Here is an 8653-nt window from a genome sequence, read left to right as displayed (position 1 = left end):
TTTCAAAACCTCTCTAAGAAGTAGCCCAGCACAAAGCAGCACTAAACAGAGAAAACAGTGTGGTCTCTCTCACTCTCTCTTTTTCTCTCTCCCTCGTTCCTTCCTTCACTAGCCTAGTGTTGTGCTGCTAAGATCCCAGCACCATATAATCCTGTGTGCCTTGGCTCACCTCGTTTGCTGTGGAAATAAACACTAAGTCCACTGGATACCTTGGAATTCCTCTAAAAACTCTACTTAATTATTGTATAGTGAGAAACTCAGTGTGTGTGTGTGTGCATGTGTGTGTGTGTGTGTGTGGGGGAGGGGTTCATAAGAATCAGTGACCATTCTGTTTGGTTTCCACAGTAACTCCATAGGAATACTGCAGATCGTGTTTTGACAGGCGTCCTGACTATTACCCCTTTTCAATGGCCTCATTATTAGCCAAGCCGTGGGCCTAGACTTAATGTAGCCCATATTTCTGTACCACAAAGGACTCATAAAACCTTGCCTCTGAAAACCACTGCAGCGAGCGGTCCTCACCACAGCCTCTCACACACAGGTTGGCTCTGTTGTGGCACAACACATACATACATACACACACATGCACACACACACACACACACACGTTAAACACAGAGGGTCAATACAAACCACCAGCCAGATGACTGTGCTTTCTCCAGCACTACTCATGTAAATGCTGTGTGACAGATCCTCTCTGCACCACAGAATAACCCTAACACCGCATCTGGCACGTTTGTTCCATGGGAACTTAACCATAACACAGAGTTGGGTTTCTAGGTGTGTGGATATTCAGATTTCCATGGCTGCAAGTCAGGGAAGGCTGGTGGAGGTAGAAATCAGAGGGACGGGCTCCTTGTAATGCATGGGCTGGAATGACCCATTCCATGCATTACAAAACACGTTTGATACCATTCCTCCTTGCATTCCATGCATTACAATGAGCCCGTCCTCCGATTTCTACCTCCACTGCGGTAAGTTCAATGTGATGAAAACTTAGACTGTCAGAAACAGGGACCAGAACTAACTCCAGCTAAATCATGTTTCCACTGCAGAGGACGACAGTGGACAAAGAGACAGTGTGACTTTGTGGTTCTGCAAATTACTTATTCCTGCATGCCAAACAGGCGGAAAATCTAAACCAAACAGAGAAGATTGAGCACTATAATCTATGTTAGCAGAACCGGGATCCTCTGTGTGTTAGTCGTTAAAGGGTCAAGAAAAAGTACTTAAAGTAAACAACACTGAACAAAATACTGCCAAACATGCATTGACAACAAGATTGCACTACCACCGGTCTACTCTAGTCTACATGCATCGATTTTCTCATGTGAGCGCTAAGTCAACACATTCATAAGAGAAAAGGCTGCCGCAGTCGTCGGATAACAGAAGGCTCTTTCATGCGAGCTGCAGCCTGAGTGTGAAAGACAAACGTCCTTACCTCTGAGAGCCTGACCCCTGGGTAGCGGAGCAGCCCTCTGCACACCCTCAGACTGACCGACAGGGCCTCCGCGCTGCGCCCTCTAGTAGGGTGGGGATCTCTCTCACTGGGGTGCCAGGTCCTTCTGCAAACAACCTCCCAGGCCTTCTCGGCGATGTGCCCAGAGGGTAAAGCACGGACGATGGCCTGGGTGCCTGTGCACACAGACTTCTTCACCTTGCAGTTGTTTTTGCAGTACCTCCTCACCAGCACAGTGGAGCGCTCTTTCCTGTTGCGGATAAACTCGCTGTCGGAGAGGCCGCCGTCGCTGTCGCTTTTCGTCTGGGAGGTTCTGGAGGTCATGGTCTCCGGCGAGGACCCTCTGAAGAACCTCTCCAAGGAACACTTGGCTCTGGGTCGTCTGTTGAGCCTCTCCAGGCTGGAGTAGCCGTCTTTGAGGCAGTGCCCGCAGCGGGCGATCAGTGTCCTGGTAGGCGTCATTGCCACCCTGTCCCCATCCCTGGCCAGAGGAGACGATGCCCGCACCATCATCGGCAGGCTGCTCCTCCGGAGGTTGTGTCCGCAGGGCATGGCAGGGCAGGCCCCGTGTGTGCCCATGCCCGTGCCAGCAGCACTAGAGCTCTCCAGCTGGCAGGGAGAAGAACCCGCTGAGGCGATCACCATTGGCAGCCGCCCAGGCTGAGGAGTCACAGCAGCAGCAGCAGAAGAAGAAAACCCCTCTGTTCTCCTCTCCTCCGTCTCAGACACGTTTTCCTGAGGCACGGTCTCCGTCCCACCGCTCCCAGAGAGAGACTCATTCTCCTGGCAGCCAGCTCCACTTTCCACTGGCTCACATGTCCCACCCAGCTGGGTGGAACCCAAGCCCTCCGCCCCCCCTGTTCCCCTCTCCTCCCGCGATGTGGCGCTACCACTAGCCCTGCAACATGCTACGTCGCTAGCGTGATTCATTGCGTAATCCAAGCACTGGCATCCCATGTCCAAAAACATCCCCTCCCCGCTGTCATTAGATAGCTTCCTGAATGAAATTAGCGGTGGGCTGTGGGTGCCCTGACGGCCCCTCTCAGGCTGGTAAACATGCCTCCGAGGCTTGCCGTGGTCTGACACCAGCAGGTTCTTTCTGCTTCCAGCTGATTGGGTAGACGCCATTGACCCCCGACCCCTGGCTTCTATCACTGTAGTACCCATCTCTGAGTCCTTAGTGGCCATAGTGGCACTGAGAATCCCCCGGCGGTCCCTCTGTCCTTCCCCAGCCCCACGCTGTACCTTCAGGTCACAGAGCATCTAGAGAGTTGTGGTATGGTACCTACTACCGGATCAGGAACATCCAGAGAAGGCCATCGCTCCAGAGGCTCCAGAGGCTGTTGTGGAAACAGAAGCTTATCCAGCTGTATAAACCCAGCGAGAGAGAGGGATGACCCTTGGCAAGAACGGAATTTCCTGACACTGTCCGGACTCAGAGCTGACAGTACATGTCCTTCTGTGTGTGTGTGTGTGTGTGTGTGTGTGTGTGTGTGTGTGTGTGTGTGTGTGTGTGTGTGTGTGTGTGGGTGTGTGTGTGTGTGAGCTAAGCAGCTCACTCTGCTCGTTTACGAGTCGATCCTCCCCAGTCTTGTTGTCATGCTTGCTCTCAGGATCTGAGAAAACCAACAAAAAAAGAGACAGTGGAAATCCACATTAGCACATTAACACTCACAGTAACATAACATAAGCTTTAGAGAGGCCAACACTCTATTTCTTTCTCCTCTTAACTCTCTTTTCATCACCACATCAAAACTTCAGAATATCAGATAAGGGCCAACTACTTTCAATTTCATCACCGGGAAGTGAAAGTTTTTGCTTTATTCTCAGACCATTGAATTTGTTGAGAGACTGTCATGTCACTTCCTTTATCACGGTCCCGTTCTGTTGTGTCTCTGAAGAGAGAGTATTTGGGTTTCACGCTCCATTTGTGTATCACATTAACACTGGCAGAGGCCCATGAGCTCAGGCATGAAAAGAAAGAGAGAGACCCTCTCTGCATGAGCAGAGGCTCTTTCATGGAGGAGTGACACCCCCAGTCTCTTCTACCTGGAGAAGTTTGAGAAACGGTGGTCACCTCTGAGAGAAACCACACAGCTGTCCAGAAAACCTCAGAGCTAGCCTAGCGCGATGGCAGCAGAAAATCCCCCTGTAAAGACGTGCAAGTAGCTGGAATGTGAGGCCTCGATGGGGGAGGGCAGTCCAGCGAAGATTACCGGGGGGGGGGGCATTGATTCTGGGTCAATTTAGCTACTCAAGGTCTCCCCGCCAACTTCCCACACCCACGCAGCCAGACAGTAAATCAAGGTGTCTGCAGAGCAAACGGCCTCTTTTCAAGGCTCAATGACAGATTTGGAGGGAAGGGAAAAGAACTTTGACTAGTGGAAGACAGACAAACAACCCATTCATTTGTTAGAAAATTGCATCAAATGGTGCATAAAATTCAGTTGGCTGTTCCCTTTGATGAAAAGCTTTTGCTATCACACAGAAAGATCCTCATGAGTCATGATTAGAGATAGCATTTGTTTAGATTATTTTTTTTCAGTCATTGGATAGCTATTACAGTACTGTCTAGTAAGCTTTTATGATACAGTATCTGGTATACATACAGTATCCTAGCTGGGAGTGGTTTAATTACTGAGAAAGCCGTTATAAAGATGAATAGCAGCTGTAGATTCTCCTCTCGCCCAAAAATCAACATGAACAAACAGGTTGGGTAAGGAGAAATCATGAATACACTCTATTAGCCTAAGGAAAGAACAACTCTGACTCAGCATTAAGCACCATTCAGAATCAGATCTGAGAAGCACTCCAGTATCGTGATATCTCTCGCACATCAAACTGATCAAAGTTCCTTTGTTATCAACTCAGCTACAATCAGGACACTACAAACAAAGAGGTCTTGTGGGTTAAATCACAGCATGGTGCAACTGAAAGAAAATCAGGTCACAGGGACAAGTGCATTCGACTGAACAAAACCAGACATATCCAATCACTTCCTACTTTACTCACTTTAAAGGATCTAACCCAACTCAGTCCTTACCTCAACAGTTAGGAGGTCATGACAGTGGCACAGAAAGGGTTTCAGTAGAGAAGTGCGTGTGTGGTGAAGCTATTGCAGATCCAACAGTAACATCTGCTGATCCAGGCTTCTTCCTCCCTCTCCGCTGGTATTCACGGTTGAACACACAGACTCCTGGAAGAGACAAGTTCACAATGACATCTGAGGGATAGACAGACAGAGCAGCCAATCAGAGCAGCCATGTAACTGGCCTTTATCCTCGTAAAACTATTATCTTGACAATCTCTCTGCAAAGGGTGTCATCAGGGTGAGAGGAGAGTTATGAAGAAAAATGGGCACATGTTTGTGTTGACACACTGACCCATATGGAAGAGGAGTACGCCTAAACTGAAAGCTTGTTTACCTAAAAATGTCAGAGCAACACTCTTTCAAGACAGAAAAGGAGGTCAAGTGTTATCTCACAACATACATGTGTTGTGTTGTGAGGGAACATGCACTGTGGTGTGTCATGATTCAGTAACCTATAGCCAATTATAGTGGTCTTATGGTGAAAATACAATGATTACATTATATATAAACAAATATGTGAAAAACATATCAAGATTCAGTGTAACAAAGACAGAGACTCAGTGTCAGTGAAGGAGTGTCAGGTCATCTCTCTGGCAGAATGTCAGAGTTTCAGCTAGGTTTCAGGTTTGGTTACTTTACTTGGAGGTGTGTCACCTCGGGTTTTACATCAAGACTGTAACAATCTCTCAGCCTGTCTGTGCCAAACCCACAAACAAGGTATCAAGATCTGGAGAAAGCAGGATATATTGCTCCATAAATCGTAATTTTGCTTTCATAAATGTATGAAAATCTGTTCCTTTTGTCAAAGGGGCAACTCACACAGAAAAATCTAAAGCCATGTAAATTCATGAGGGATTATTTCTCAACTCATCCAAGTGATGACTCACGAGTTGGAATGTGATTAGGCCAAACTCACATGGGGTGAGAATTAAAAAGGCTGCAAGCAGCAGCATACTGAGCAAAGAAAAAAGGGGGAACCCCCTTTTTTAAGAGGTCACAGAAGAAAGAGTGGCATTCCTTCACCCTAAAAGACTTTGAAACATCAACAGAAATGCACATATTGAAAGTAGAGACCGTAATGTTCAAGGTGATACTGGCTGAAACTTAATGTGTCAAAAAGAATCACTATTTATAATTTGTGAAAAGGGTGTTGGTTTTTATTCTGGCAATGAGAAAAAAAAACATATTCAATATCACTTTTTAACATCGAAAACATTGCGAGATCCTGGTTACATTAAGGCGACTAAACCAAACAGATTTGTTTTCATGCAAGAGACCTGGGAACATATGGATTTGATTAGAGGGCAGGGCAGTAGACGCCAGTGGAAACTGAGAGACCCTGTGTGAATGTGAAATAGCAGAGGGGGCTGATTCAACAGGGATGACTGGATCTGCAGAATGGAATCAACTGGGGATTTCTGTCTTTTGACTCCAACTACCACATTTGCAAACTGTACTGGTGTCAATAACCAAGAACACTTTATAGGGACAGTGTTATACAGTAGTCATTGTATAATGGGGGGAAACTGACAATCATCCTCATTATCAGCCTTTGTATTTTATTTACACACTTACACTGCTAAATGTGTCTCATTGTCTCAGCAATATTGTTAGGCATTCATGCAATGTTTTTCTCCACATGAAGCTGTCAATGGATAAATTCACTATCCATTTAAACAAAGGTGAATGCCCAGGAGGAAGATGACAACATGATGAAAGGACATCCTTCAAACACAGGGGCTAAGTGTTAACTGCTGATACCCTCTGGGGATTTTGGGATACATAAACAATCCCCACAACAACCCCTTTGTCCAAGAGATGGGTGCGAAGAGGGTAGAGAGGATGTCCCTTAAACCCTGAAACAACCCATGCTCCTCTTCACTTTCATTCTCTTCAATGACAAAACAACTGTTTGGTTGGTTGGTTCAATAATATGCCAAACAAGGTGAAGGTGCATTGGCACCTTTCACTTCGGTGAGCCACCAGTAAAACAGCTGTGGTTTTGGTCTATGCATCACTTATAAGGCTGATGCATAGGCTATAAGAAAGTGCACTAAACTGTCAGAGGTGTCAATGAACGGACTAGCTGTCAAAAAGCAAAACAAATGCAAGAGCAGCAACAAGACCACGATCAATCTATACCAGGCAATATCGAAATCGATGCTTTATGTTCACAAACAAAGATTCGTCAATAGCTACACATTCATTACGAAGCCCTCTAAAGCCGACACGTGCATATACGCGCTAATTGACCACTCTATTTTGACAATAGTTCAGAAAACAAGCGCGTAACTTACCAAACAATTTACAGTAGGCTACTCAAGCTGCACTCTCCAATAAGTTCTCGAAGGCACTAAAGTTAGAGCTACTTTTTGTTATCCCTCACGGTTCAGGGAAAGTTGCTGAAATGAAGGGAGCCAAACCCAAACGCCACCTCTCAGCAGCGCTTTCACTGTGCTTGTTTGTAGTAGTTCAATTGCCGCGGTGGAGGACAATAGCTGCTGGTCTGGTTGCGATAAGCAGCCTGAATGCACTGTGCACTGTCACTACATTGGAATGTCTGAGGCAACCGTGTTTCACGAGCCCATTAGTTACAGACAGTCCCACAGTGGGTTTTCCTTTTGTTTCCCTTTAACTGTATTCAGCCGAGCGGAGTTGGTGGTATAATTTTCCATCAAGCTGAATCTCATGCAAATTGAATGCTGATGATATATTGTGTATTCACTACAACGTTTGATTTACCGTGGTTTTGAATGCAATACTTACGTACGGAAGAATGGACATTGTACAATATCAACTATTGCCCTAAAGGTGCATGCTTCATTGGCATTCAAATGTGTAACTTTCAATGTTTGCACGAGAGTCGCTCAGACAACAATTGGCACCGCCTCCATCTGCTGGCCACTCCCCTAGTGTGTGTGTGTGTGTGTGTGTGTGTGTGTGTGTGTGTGTGTGTGTGTGTGTGTGTGTGTGTGTGTGTGTGTGTGAGCACGCGCGTGTGTGTGGGCGCGTGCGAGTGTGGGCGTGCGTGGCGTATGTGTGAGAGGGGTAAACTAATGCCTGCTGCACTTGTATTAACCTGCTGGAAAATGTGAGATTATTTTCCAATTCCCTCATTCTGTTCTGGTGGGAACTCTAATGCCATCCAGAATGTGCAATCCCTCCATTAAAATCAAACTGACATGTTTGAGACTGTATCCAAATACCAACAAAATGAATTGAACCATACATCTGTACTCAAGTCACAAATTAAACTACATTATTTACAAGTCACTGAAAAGCTGTTGTCCTTTTTGTTTCATATGATGCCTTAATGATGTCTTCATATTTCACAGGAAATATTGTGACAGATAATTCACCATAGTGGTGGAGTTTGGATACAATAATCTCGGAAAACCAGACAACACAAGATTCAGGGCCAGTTCCGGACACAGGGTAAGTCTAGTCCTTGACTAAATAACGTTTTCAATAGAAAGTTTCCATTGAAGATGCATTTTAGTGTATGATTAGGCATATCTGTGACAGGGAAACCACCCCTTAGTGTTTGGTACCAGTGTTGACATTTAAATAATGTCAAACTGCTCAACTTGTGGTTTTACTGGTGATTGTTAACCTTTTTTTAAGTTTGTAACAAGATCAGGATCAAAACTGTAGCCTGCAGGGGAGGCTGGTGGAGATAGAAATCGGAGGATGGGCTCATTGTAATGCATGGAATAAGGAATGTGGTATCAAACATAATGGTATCAAACACAAACCCCTCATTCCGTTCCTCGCATTACAATGAGCCTGTCCTCCGATTTCTACCTCCACCAGCCTCCACTGCTGAAGCCTGTATTCTAATGCTGGTAGAGGGGAAAACGTCAATGCATTAGGATTTTGTTCCATTCTCTTTACATCTGACATGATTTTAAAGTGAATTCTGCCCTCTGCTGGTTACACATTGTCAAAGGATGTCCCTTAAAAGTGTAAAGGGGAACAACAATGACTCTTTGTTATGTTTATTACAAATGACTCCATGAAGGAAACATAAAGAGGTGCCATTGTTTTGTCAGAAAACATGTGCTCATGTTATAAAACAATACGCCCCGTTTTGGCTACAATGC

At 45.7% G+C, this 8653-nt stretch overlaps 1 long non-coding RNA gene across 1 annotated transcript; it reads right to left on the bottom strand.

Moving 5' to 3' along the window:
• Positions 1–2745: 2745 nt before the first annotated feature.
• On the bottom strand, positions 2746–6945 carry LOC310816713. Its single transcript, XR_014554655.1, has 3 exons — positions 6848–6945; positions 4503–4655; positions 2746–3075 (listed from the first exon to the last, which is right to left on the bottom strand). It is a non-coding gene; the product is annotated as an uncharacterized lncRNA (long non-coding RNA).
• Between the last annotated feature and the right edge of the window lie 1708 nt (positions 6946–8653).

The sequence above is a fragment of the Argentina silus genome (assembly GCF_951799395.1).
Source record: "Argentina silus genome assembly, chromosome: 16".
NCBI lineage: Eukaryota > Metazoa > Chordata > Actinopteri > Argentiniformes > Argentinidae > Argentina > Argentina silus.
Note: the sequence above shows the minus strand (reverse complement) of the source record. Positions and strands in the feature narration are given on the sequence as shown.